Source organism: Tenrec ecaudatus, chromosome 3 (genome assembly GCF_050624435.1).
Source record: "Tenrec ecaudatus isolate mTenEca1 chromosome 3, mTenEca1.hap1, whole genome shotgun sequence".
Taxonomy (NCBI): domain Eukaryota; kingdom Metazoa; phylum Chordata; class Mammalia; order Afrosoricida; family Tenrecidae; genus Tenrec; species Tenrec ecaudatus.
This window is the reverse complement of record NC_134532.1, coordinates 59,388,168-59,400,749: the sequence shown is the minus strand read 5'-3', so window position 1 is coordinate 59,400,749 and position 12,582 is coordinate 59,388,168. Positions and strand designations below refer to the sequence as shown.

The following is a 12,582-nucleotide window of genomic DNA, read 5'->3' as shown; positions in this document are numbered from 1 at the left end:
CCACAAGAAGATGGAAGGAATACAGTCACTGTGTCAAAAAGAAGTGATCAACATTCAGCCATTTCAAGATGTAGTATATGCTCAAGAACCAGTGATACTGAAGGAAGCAGTTGAAGCCACATTGAAGGCATTAGTGAAAAACAAGGTTCAAGGAATTGATGGAATCCTAATCAAAATGTTTTCAACAAGTTGATGGAGTACTGGAAGCACTCATTCACCTATGACAATAAGTTTAGAAGACCTGAAAAAGTGATTTGAAGAAATCCATATTTGTGACCATTCCAAAGAAAAGTGTTCCTACAGAATATGGAAATCATTAATCAGTATCATTAATATCACATGCAAGTAAAATTTTACTTTAGATAACTCAACAATAGTTGGAGAGCAACCGGGAGCTGCCAAAAATGGAAGCTGGATTCAGAAGAGGATATGGAGCCATTGCTGTTATCATATGGATTTTGGCTGTAAGCATACAATACAAAATCCTAGTTCCAGGTTTTCAACATACAGATATTAAATTTAAAAACAACAACAACAAAAGAAAGATATTTACTTGTTTCTCATTGACTTAAAGCATGTGTACATAACAAATTATAGAGAGTGAGAGGTCAACACTGAGACAGGGAAGGGAGATAGGATTGAGACAAAGAACGTGAGGTTAAGAGCGGCTTTATTAGGGGAGGGAAAGAGCTCCCAGAAGAGAAAGGAAAGCCGAGGGGGACAGGAGCATCTTGAGCTCCAGGGCAGTTCCGAGACCCAATGAGTCGGGTCAGAGAAATCACAGCTTGTCGGTGAGGCAGTGGGAGAGATATAGGGCTCGAACTAGGGAAGTATACGTTGACAAGAAGGGAGATTTTTTGCTTGCAGCTGCAGGACCTTGAGTCAGGATGCGATCCGTGGGAATTGCCTTGGTTGTTTGCTAACCTACTCCCTGGAGGGGCTGCACAAGCTTGCTCTGGAGAGATAAGTTCCTTGGAATGTTGGAGCCGAAGATGCAAACTTCAGCAGGTCATTTATCCTCCTGAGAGGCTGGAAATCAGGGCCTTGAAGTTCTATCTTCCTGATGAGCTGGAGAGGAGGCGATGGCTGCTCCGGACCCGGCCCAAACAGATAATATTTAAATGATTGGGAATTCCAGGTCACTTCATTGTGCTCATGTGGAACCTTCATATGGACCAAGTGGTAGTCAAAAGAACAAAATACGGGAATACCGAACCGTTTGAAATCAGGAAAAGTATAAGTCAAGGTTGTATCCTTTCACCATACTTATTTAATCTGTATACCAAACAAATATTTTATAAAATTGGACTAAAATGAAGAAAATGTGTTATCAAAGGAAGGTTTATTAACAACCTGCGATATGCAAGTGCAATGTCTTGTTTGCACTTGAAAGCCAAGAGGGCTAAAACCACTTGCTGGTGAAACTCATGGACTGAAGCCTTCAACTCAATGTAAACAAAATGAAAATTCTCACAACTAGACCAATAGACAAGATCGAGATAAATGGAGAAAAGATCAATGCTGTCAAGGAATACATTGTGGTTGGGATTCACAGTCAAAGCTCTTGGAATAAACTCAAAACCAAACTCAGGTCCATTAAGTCAATTCTGACTCATGCCCCATGTGTTTTCAAAATTGTAACTTTTTAAGGAAGTAGAAAGCCTCATCATTCTCCCTCAGAAAGGCTAGTGGTTTCAAACCACTAATCTCACAGTTAGTAGCCCAAGGAAAAATCCACAAGGCTACCAGGGATTTTATATCATAGAAGACATTATCAAGAAATCAAAGGATGTACAAATTGGCTGAACAGACCTCTTTAAAGTGCTGACAAGCACAAAAAGTCAAAGTAAAGGTAAGGGTGTCTTTTGAGTTAAGCAGTGGAGAGTATTAATCATTTATATGAAATCTGTTTCTTATTGGAGTGCAGTCTTTGACATTAAGATGCGGGTTTTCCCAACCCAGGGACAAGGGAACAACAAGTGAACTAAAATCAATGGCGAGAAGGGCACTGGATGCCTGGTGGGGTTTAATCAAGGGCAATGTAGCTGCAAGGAATTACTAAACCCAAATGAAGGCAGAACATGATGATGGGGCAAGAGAAAAGTAAATGGAAATAGAGGAAGGAAAGAACCAGGAGGCAAGGGACATTTATAGAGGTCTAAATACAGGCATGTACATATGTGTGTATGTATGTGTGTGTGTGTGTGTACACCAGTAAGGGAACAGAACTATGTACTCATATCTATATGTTAAGACTTAAGGTTGCAGATTAACATTGGACCTCGACTCAAGTACTCCCTCAACACAAGAACACTTTGTTCTAACAATCCGGCATTCTGTGATGCTCACCTATCCAACATGATCACTGAAGACCAAATGGTGCATAAGTAAGTGTGGTGAAGAAAACTGATGGTGCCTGGCTATTGAAAGATATAGCATCTGGGGTCTTAAAGGTTTGAAGATAAACAAGTGGCCATCTAGCTGAGAAGCAACAAAGCCCACATGGAAGAGGCTCTCCAGCCTGTGTGATCATGAGGTATTGATGGGATCAGGTACCAGGCATCCAAGACCCAGAATAAAATCATGTCCAGGGTGAATTGCAAGGGTGGGTGTGGGGGCGGTGGGGGAAGCATGGAGTGGACACCAAAACCCATCTGTACACAATTTGACATCCCCCTAAAGAGGGGTCACAGGGAGGAAATGAGCGAGTCAGGGTGCAGTATAGCACCTATGAAATACACAACTTTCCTCTAGTTCTTTGGTGCTTCCTAATCCCCAATATCATGACCTCACTTCTACCTTACAAATCGGATTAGACCAGAACATGCACACTGCTACACACAAGAGCCCACAACACAGGGAATCCAGGATAGATAACTCCCCCGGGGCCAACAATGAGAGTATAGATACCAGGAGGATTAGGGGAGGGTGGGAGATGAAAAGGGGAATTGATTCCAAAAATCAACCTATAACCCCCTCTCAGGGGGTTGAACAACAGAAAAGTAGGTGAGGGGCAATGGAGGACAATGTAAGATATGAAAATAATAATCTGTAACTTATCAAACATTTGTAAGGGAGTGATAGGGAAGAAATAGAGAGCTGATATCAGGGGCTCAAGTGGGAAGGGAATGCTTTGAAAATGATGATGGCAGCATATGTGCAAATGTGCTTGACACACTGGATAAATGTATGGATTGTGATAAGAGATGTAAGAGCCCCAATAAAAGTATTTAATTTTTTTTTAAAGTATGGGTTTTCTGTGATATCAACAGAATTCCTTAGTTGTTATGGTTAGTTGAATTTATGTCAACTTGAAGTTGTATAAAAGTACATGGGTGGAATTCAGCCTGTCAATCATGTCACAGCCTGATGATGCCCCCTTGGTGATGTGACCTTCTTATTAGCAGAGGAAACTAGGCACCTCGCTCTCTCTCTGCCCCTTTGCTTTTCTGCTTCCTGGGACTCCGTCAATCACTCTGAAAGCTGTCAGCATCCTGCCATGTTTCCACTGACTTTGGATCCATGCGACTCTGCACCACCTGTGGTACTTCTGCATCCTGGTTCATTCTGCATCACCAGCATGTGGCTACGTACATAAGTCTGAAGAAGAACTTATGAACTAGCATCAGATTTATGGACTTGAGTTGGACTGGGCTGGAATGCCATCTTGATGTATAAGTACTTCTTGATATAAGGCTCTTTCTTACACATACATGAGAGTCACTATATTTGTTTCTCTAGTCGAGCTGACCTAACACAGTTGTTAAATTCCCTGAGAATAAAACTCCATTATTTCCTAGCACGGTCAAACTTTTTTCTCTCACCTCCACAGCAACTGCTCTGTACCACACCTCACAGGCTCTTGGTCTGCATGTGCAAGGGTCAGGCATAGGCCGTAGATCCACGAGGAACCCCACATGGATTTGGGGGACTTGCTTCTGAGCAACATCTTCTTGTCTATCATTTCAACCTGCAAATTCACACACTTTAAGAGCTCTGAACCTGAATAATTGCCCTCCTCTAAAACAGCACCACTCCTATTGACTTTGGCACAAATTGACTCCAACTGACTTGGGCACAATTGGAAGAGCTCCTCAATGAAGGGCCAGAGAGAACACTGGGCTCGTCTCGCATGTTTCTCTCCTTTCACCAATCTCTGTCTTCCTCTGCCTATTTTCCATCACTTGAGAACAGGTGTCTCCTTTACTCGATATCAAGTTTTACAGTTATTTATATTGGGAGGACAAGTGGGTCTCAATTAGTCTGCCATGGCCAGAAGTGCAAGTGATAGGCTTGAAGGATTTTCATGTGAGAAACGACTCCACACAAACAACTCCACTCCTTGATCTCATCACATCTCACCTCAAAAAAATCCTTTTGGAATCCTGACAAGTCTCTTACAGTTTTCCTTCAGAGAGATTCTATTTACTTGTGGCACAGTATTTATTTGTGGCAACAGTTTCTCTTCTGATTTACAGGGTAACACCCAACTTCCTTTCTTCTTTCTCTGTTATGTTGGACACTCTTACCACTTCCTTTCCTGTGCCTAATTTCATCCACTAAAGTTTCTGCTGACAAATCTTGATGCTATGATGTAAGCAATGTCTGGAGAAGAGCAGGTCAGCATCAGGTTTCAATCTTCCCTTCCTGTAAGGTCTGCGTTTCTCACTAGAGAAGAAAAATCGGAGATGCTCCCACTCCTTTCTCTCTTTGTACAGCTGGATACCAAGCTCTGGAAGGACTCTGAGCCCTAGGAAGTCTGGGATCTCTCCCACGCATACTGCAGGCTATACTGACCAGAGAAGGAGTAGCCACAGGCATCGCATTAATGGCAATGGGCTAGGGCAGGCAGAACACACAGAGTTTAATGTCAAAATCCCAGGTCTGCTGGCTCTTTTGCTGCCTTCCCCATCATCATTTGGCTTTAAGAGGCTGAGTCATAGCTATATCAACTTCTAGTTCCCCATGTATTTTGTATCTGGCCTCCATTAGTTTGTTTGCTACAAAAGTTGTTTTCCTTCCTTCTTCTTCTTTTTAATATCAACCCCAATTTGCTTCATGTGGTAGCTGTATAAGCTGGTGTCAACTTGCAAAGGGGTGGAGTCTAGTTTGTCAATCTGGTCATAGCCTGATGGCCTCATTTGGAGATGCCACGAAGATAAATAGCTCACTGGAGGCCAGATGCACACAGACTCTGCTTCGTTTTCCTGCTGACAAGACACATGAAGGTAGGTTAGAGTCCTGGAGCAGGAGGCACCGCATGGAGACCCCTGTCAGTGTTGAGACGCTTACAAGGCCACTGGATCCACAAGACTTTCCATCAACTAGCCTGTGATCTTCCTGCGTTTGGCGTCATTGCATGAGTTGCATGAGTCTGAAGAGGAATTTATAGATTGGTATCAGACATATGGGCTAATATCAGACTTATAGACTTGATTGTGACTGGACTGGGATGTTTTCTCAATATGCAATTGCTTTTTTATATAAAGCTTTTTCTTATGCACATGAGTGTCTATGAATTTGTTTCTCTAGTCCACCCAGACTATCACACTTCATCATGAGCAGAACCATGGGTTTGTGGTAGTGCTAGATACATTATGTGGTACCTGAGAATCTAGGATGCACTTAGTTGAAGAAGATATTCCAAAGACAATATGCATAGAAAATCTTTAACAAACAAACAAAAACTCATTTAACAAACAAAACTCATTGCTGTCGAGTTGTAAAATACACTGGAGACTGCAGTCTGTGATGTCTGATAGGGAAGTTGGCCAAGGACCTGCCTTCCAAATTTTCTGGCATAGCCAAGTGAGTGCTTTCAGGGCTTCATCAGCTGGTTGAAACATTTCAATTGGTGTTCCCTCAATTCCGGGAGCTTTTTTGTTTGTTTGTTTGTTTTTTTGTATAATGCTTTCAGTGCAGCTTGAATGTCTTTCTTTAGCGCCAATGGTTTTTGCTCACATGCCGCCTCCTGAAATGGTGGAATGTCAGCTAGTTCTTTGGGGTGCAGTGACTCTGTGTGCTCTTTCCATCTTCTTTGGATGCTTCCTGCATCGTTCAATATTTTTCCGATAGAATCTTCTAAGATTGTAATTCACAGCTTGAATTTTTCCTTGAGTTATTTCATCTACTCACAACACAAAGCTTGTCCATCTTTGTGAAAGCAAACTGCCACATATGTCTCCTGTGGAGTGGCTTCATATGTTTGAAGAGCCGACCTTTCAAATAACAGTCTAACTCTGTAAGCTCTGTCCCAGCAGGGCTCCTCTGCAGACAAACAATTAAGGTTCTTTTTTGTTTTTTAATTCTAGGGATTCTCTTCCCGGCCACATGCTTGTTTACAGCGGCCCAGAAGTTACCACAGGAGCAGAGGAGCTGGTCATTTTCCATAAATGTTTATGAGCAGAGATTCTATGAATCCCCAGCTATGTCAGCAGGATGCTCTACATGAATTCAAAGCTATCCCTTAGTTATTTGTACAGTTCTTCCTATGAGTTTCCCCAGAATCAGGCAGAAGGCAGGCTAGTGCTTCTAAAGGCTGCTTAATTGCAAGTTGTACAGTAGTGATCTCAGAGAAACAACTGTCTGTTTATGAAACAGAGCAAAAACCTAACTCTACGCCTTCCCATTACTATGTCCTGCATTTCCCCCCCAACCTATTGCTTCTGAATATATTTTCTTGGTCATTTCTCAGTGATTATCACATGTGTTATGTGATACAATGTATAACTGCAGCGATTATATCTCACTCCAAAAGCGAGAACAAAACAAAACAAAAACAATTTTTTAAAAACCTCACTGCCATTGATTCTAACTCCTAGTGACTCCAGAGGATTGCCCTTGTGGATTTCCAAGACTTTACCTTTTCAAAGAAGTAAAAAGCCTCCTAATTCTCCAGGGAAGTAGCTAGTGGTTGGAAACTGCTGGCCTTGAAGCTAGCAGCCCAACACATAACTCACTACGCTTCTGAAGTTGGGCCCTCCTTCCTGCTCATCCCCATTCCACCCAGATGACCCAGCTAGGAAGAGTCCCTCTGGGATTCTGAGAAACAGTATTTTTCATTTCCGTATATATTCAGTAGGGAATGATCAACCTTCAAAACAAGCAGAAAAATAAGAAAGTTAAAATTAATATAAGCCTAGGATAGGGAGTACCTAGATTCTCAAATGATTCAGCACTTGACTGCTAGCTAAAAGGTGTGTGGTGCCAATGCATACTGATGCCCTTGGTGAGTTCCCAAAGGAGATAGGCCTGATGGTCTGTTCCAAATGATGACACCTTATGGCACAATTATGCTCTCCACACATGGAGTCACCAAGAGTTGCAATCAGCTCAACAGGACGTCAACTAACATTAATAATCCTACGATTAACTTCTCAGATACCTAGATTCCGGGATTTACATGGTAAGAAATGCAAATTGAAAATACTTCTCTTATGTATGAAATGCATCCAGCCAGATTATTTTAAAACCACATTAATGATATCTAACTTGCCACCCAATGATTCAATCAATTTCAATATTATGATGGGGTGCCTGAGCTATGTTTAATAAAGAGATTTAATAAGACTGACACGGAAACTATATCCAGGAAGGTTAACAGTCCATGAGAAAAATCTTTCATAGAAGAATAGTCAATTAATTATTCATATATGCTGAACAAGGAATGTTAGAAATATGTCAAGCTTTCTTGACAGAAACTCAAAAGCAAACTTTTTGCCATCAAGTAAATTCTCAGAGCAACCCTGCAGGACAGAGTAGAGTTACTCCACACAGCGTCAAGGGCAATGCTCTCTATGGAAGCTGACTGCCACATCTTCTTCATGCAGAGGGACCGAAAGATCAGAACCGCTGACCTTCTGTCCAACCACTGTGGACACCAGCGCAGTTCCTATTTCTGTACAAAACGTACTGCTGTAGAGAAGTTTTAAAGTTAACAAAGAAAGATGTGAGCGTTACAAAGGAAAGGTAGTTCATTCCCAAAGAGTCTTTAAAAAGACCTAATTGTGGATCATGAACCTCTCTTGAAAAAGTCTGTCACATGAATATGAAAAATTAAGGCAGTCATAGCACTCAAACGAAGAACAATCTCTATGAGTACAGAGAAAGTTCCTTCAGCCCTCTGGAGAAGAACCAGTGCCTACGTGCGTGAGAGCAGCCTTTACAAGAGATGAGTCCCCAGAGCCCGCTCGGCAGTCTGGCCACTTCCAATGCCTGCCACCTCTGCCGGGACACCTGCTGCTGAAGGGAGCTCTAGAATCTCAGCAAGCAGTAAAAGGAGGAAATTGACTGAGTGGGACAAACACACTTTGGACATAAGCTTCAAAATTCCTATGCGTGCCTGACTGAGAACATCTTTTATGATTTATGTAAAAATGAAACTACGTGCACTTCATATACAGTAGGTTTTCCAGTCAAGTGAATATTTCAGCAAATTTGCGTGTTTTTAAAACAAAAAACACCATTTTTAATGGACTAAAATGTGGGAGGACATTTTAGCAATTCAATCTCCTACTTTCATACATGATTTTGGGGGGACTTGATCTTTTAGAATAGTTTACAGAACAAATTACAGTTTAGAACAATTACCAGGAAGATTGAGCAGCTGGTACAAAGGTGCTGTTTGCATACAGTTTCCACAGCTGTTAGCATCTTCCATTGGTATGGTATGTTTGTCACAATTAATAACCCAACACTACCACATTATTATGGATTAAATTCCATAGTTCACATTAAGATTTACTCATATGGAAGAAGCACACCAGCCTGTGTAACCATGAGCTGTCGAAGGGATCAGGTGGCAAGCATCAAAGAACAACAAATCGTATCCTTGTAAATGAGGGTGAATGCAGAGTGGAGACTCTAAGCCCATCAGTAGGCAACTGGACACCCCCTTCCTGAAGGGTTGTGGGGAGGAGATGAGCCAGTCAGCGTGCAGGGTAGCAAGAATGGATGGATGGATTGTGATAAGAGTTGTACAAGCCCCCAATAAAATGATTTTAAAAAAAGAAGATTTTTGTCTGTTAAAACCTAAGGAGCAGTCCTATTCTGTCCTACAGGATCACTCTGAGTCTTAATCAGTTCAGTGGCAGTGGGATTTATTTTGCACGTATGTGAAAGTTGGACAGAGAATTAGGAATGTCCAAAGAAGAATTCATGAATTTGGATTATAGTATTGTCGAAGAATATTCATTACAACATGGACTACAAGAAAAGCAGTAAACCCACCTTGAAGAATATGCAACCAAATTGCTTTAAAAAAAAAAGATAGCTAGACTTCATCTGTCTTACTTGGGTCATTTCACCAGGAAATGGGAAACATCTGTTGCTAGAGAAAGACATCAAGCTTGGTAAAGTAAATGAGCAGCAGAAATGAAGGAATCCCTACATTGTCTAGAGAAACAAAACCAGTGACACTCAAATATGCATCAGAAATAATTTTATATCAAGAAGACATCTTAGCTCAGTCTAGTTGAAGTCCATGGGTCCAATACTAGCCAGACTCTCTTTAGAGACCCATTACTGCGAGCAGATGACACAGAAAGGTGAATCAAGAAGCAAAAAGATCACAGGTCGGGGTGGTGTAGAGTCCCATGGATCCAAGGTCAGAGAGAAGGGCACCAACAGTTCCCAGATTGGTGCCCAGAGTCAGTGACCCACATGGACATACACCTGGAAGTAGACACAGAGTCCCAGCAAGCAGTGAGGGTAGAGAGAGAGAGACGTTCCCATTATTTCTCCAGTATAAAGGCCACACCCCGAGAGAGGCATCATCAGGCTACTATCTGTTTGTCAGGTTGGACTCTTCCTCTACCAATGCACAGGGTCAAGTTGACATAAAATCTAACTGTCACGCCTTCAATGAGATGGATTGACATTTGGCTACAGCAATGGGCTCAAACATGCATATCAGATGAGGGCAGTGAAAGAGTGGGGAGCATTTTGCTCTTGTACATAAGTATGTACAGTATATAAGATCAGTATATAAGTCTGAGCCAATGTATCCGCCACTGCAGTCTTCTTTGGAATCGTTTCATCACCCTTAAAAATGTCATGTACTCCATTTATACATTTCCCTTCACTTGCCCTTTACCTTTCTCCAATCCCTGGTAACCACTGATCCTACAGCTTTTCCATTTCTAAGTCTTCTAATGGGGCTCATACAGAATGCAACCTTTTCAAACTGGCTTCGTTCATTTAGAAAGATCCACATAGTCGTCCATGTATTTTCTTGTTCTGGTGGATCCTTTCTTTTTGTCGCTGAATAATATTTCATTGTGTGGATGTACAATGATTTGTTTATCCATTCACGGTAGAACATGTTAATTGCTTCCATTTTTGGGGGTCAATTTTAATTAATTTTGACCTAGATGAGTCAATTCTTTTTGACTAAGAACCAAACCGGAACCAGATGCCTTCGAGTTAATTCTGACTCATGAAGACTTGGTGTATATTGCAGTAGAACTGTGCTGTACTGCTCCAATGCCAGATTTTTTAAAAAGTAGATAGCCTTTCTTCCTATGTGCCTGTGGGTGGGATTCAACTCCCAAGCTCTCAGTTAATAGTAGAAAGAACACTAATGTGCCACTTTCCCCACCCAGAGAGACCAGAATAAAAAGGCTAGAATATTAGCATGAATATTAGCAATTGGTTCTGACTCATAGCAAACCCAGGCACTGTAGAAGAAAACACTGCACGGCCCTGCAACATGCCCACAATCATTGCTATGTTTGGGCCCATTGTTGCAGCCACTGTGTCACTCAATTTGGCAGAGGGTTGTGTTAAGTTAGGTTCTGTAGAGAACAAAATCAGTGATGCTTGTATGTGTATATAGAAAGAAATGTATACCAAAAAATGGCTTACAAGGTTATAGAAAGAGGTAAGAACAGTCTAGTTCAAGTCAGGCTTCTTCTGACTTGTGGAAGCTGATGAACCAGAAGCAGGGTGACTAAGCAGAGACAGTGTGTGTGTTTGGGGTTGGGGGGAAGGAGGGAGGGTGCACAGGCTAGTGGATGCAGAGGTCCAAAGTCAGTCAAATGAATCCACCTTCGGTAGTCTGCTGATGGCTCCTGTTATCTGCAGGTGACACAACAGGACATAGAAGAAACAGATACAAGATTCAGCTCCAGCAGGAGGCAAAGGGCCAAAGAGAGGGAGGAGGGGCCCAGTGTCTCTCTTTAAAAAGGCCACACCTCTCCAGAAGCATCATCAAGCTGTGACCTAAGTGACAGCTGTACCTTGTAATTTGTTATATAAAATGTTAGTTAGTATAAAATCTGACTACCACAAGGCTCTTCCTCTTGCTCACTGACTCTCTACTTTAACAAGCATCATGCTTTCTCCAGAGTCTAATAGCTCCTGATAAAATGTCTAAAGTGCATGAGATGATGTCTTGCCAGTCTCACTTCCAAGGAGCCTTCTGACTGTACTTCTTCAAAAGTGAAATTTTGATCTTAGAGCACTCCCTGGTATATCCAATATATTTTTCCAAGAAAATAATTCTAAGACATCCAAGCTGCTTCAGTTTTCTGAATTTACTGCCCAGATTTTGCATACATATGAAGTGAGTCAAGTGCCATCGATGAGTCAGATGCACTAGTCCTTAAAGTGACAGCTTGGCTTTGTAAGAATTTTAATAAGTATTTTGCAGCAGATTTATCCAATGCAATATATAATTTGATTTCTTTATGGCTAGGTATTGATTGTAAATCCAAATAAAATTAGACCACTAACCACTTCGGTGTTTTCTTCCTTTTTTTATGATGCTGCCTACTGGTTCCCATTGCACGGGTTTTGGTTTTCTTTATGTTGAGATGCATTACATACTGAACGCTACAGTTTTTGGTCTCCATGAGGAATTATTAGTGTCCACTGTCTAGTCCGGATTCCTCCAATCCTGATGTTATGCTCTTCATATAGTATTAATTCTGGGAGCATTTGTTCAGGATACAAACTGAATAAATGAGATGAAAGGATTCAACCCTGATGCAAACCTTTCCTACTTTTAGACTACACAGTGTCCCCTTTTTCTGTTTGTATGACTGCCTCTTGGCCCATGCAAAAGGTTCTACAGAAGCACAACGAAGTGTCTGGAATTCTCATTCTTCATAAAAATATCCATAATTAGGTATGACCCACATAGTCAAATGCTTTTTGCATAGTCAATAAAACACAGGTAAATGGTTTTTATGGTATTCTTGTCTTTCAGTCAAGATCCACCTAACATCAGCAATGGTGTGTTAGTCTGGGTAGACAAGAAAAACAAAGTTATGGACACGCATATGTGTTTAAGAAAGAGCTTTATATACAAGAGCAATTGAATATTGAGAAAACATCCCAGCCCAGTCCAGATCAAGTCCATAAGTTCGAGATTAGCTCACATATCTGACACCAATCTCTAAAGTCCTCTTCAGACTCACGAAACACATGCAATGATCCTGAATGCAGGAGGATCACAGGCCAGTGGGTAGGAAGTCTTCTGGATCCACTGGCATTGTAAACATCTCAGCGCTGGCAGGGGTCTTCATGTGGCTTCTCCATCACCCAGGGCTGCATCGGGGTAGGTCCATGTGGCTTCTCCTC

At 41.6% G+C, this 12,582-nt stretch overlaps 1 protein-coding gene across 1 annotated transcript in view; it reads right to left on the bottom strand.

Moving 5' to 3' along the window:
* Positions 1–12,582, bottom strand: part of DCHS2 (dachsous cadherin-related 2) — a 341,195-nt gene that overhangs the window by 212,459 nt on the left and 116,154 nt on the right. The window lies entirely within an intron of this gene.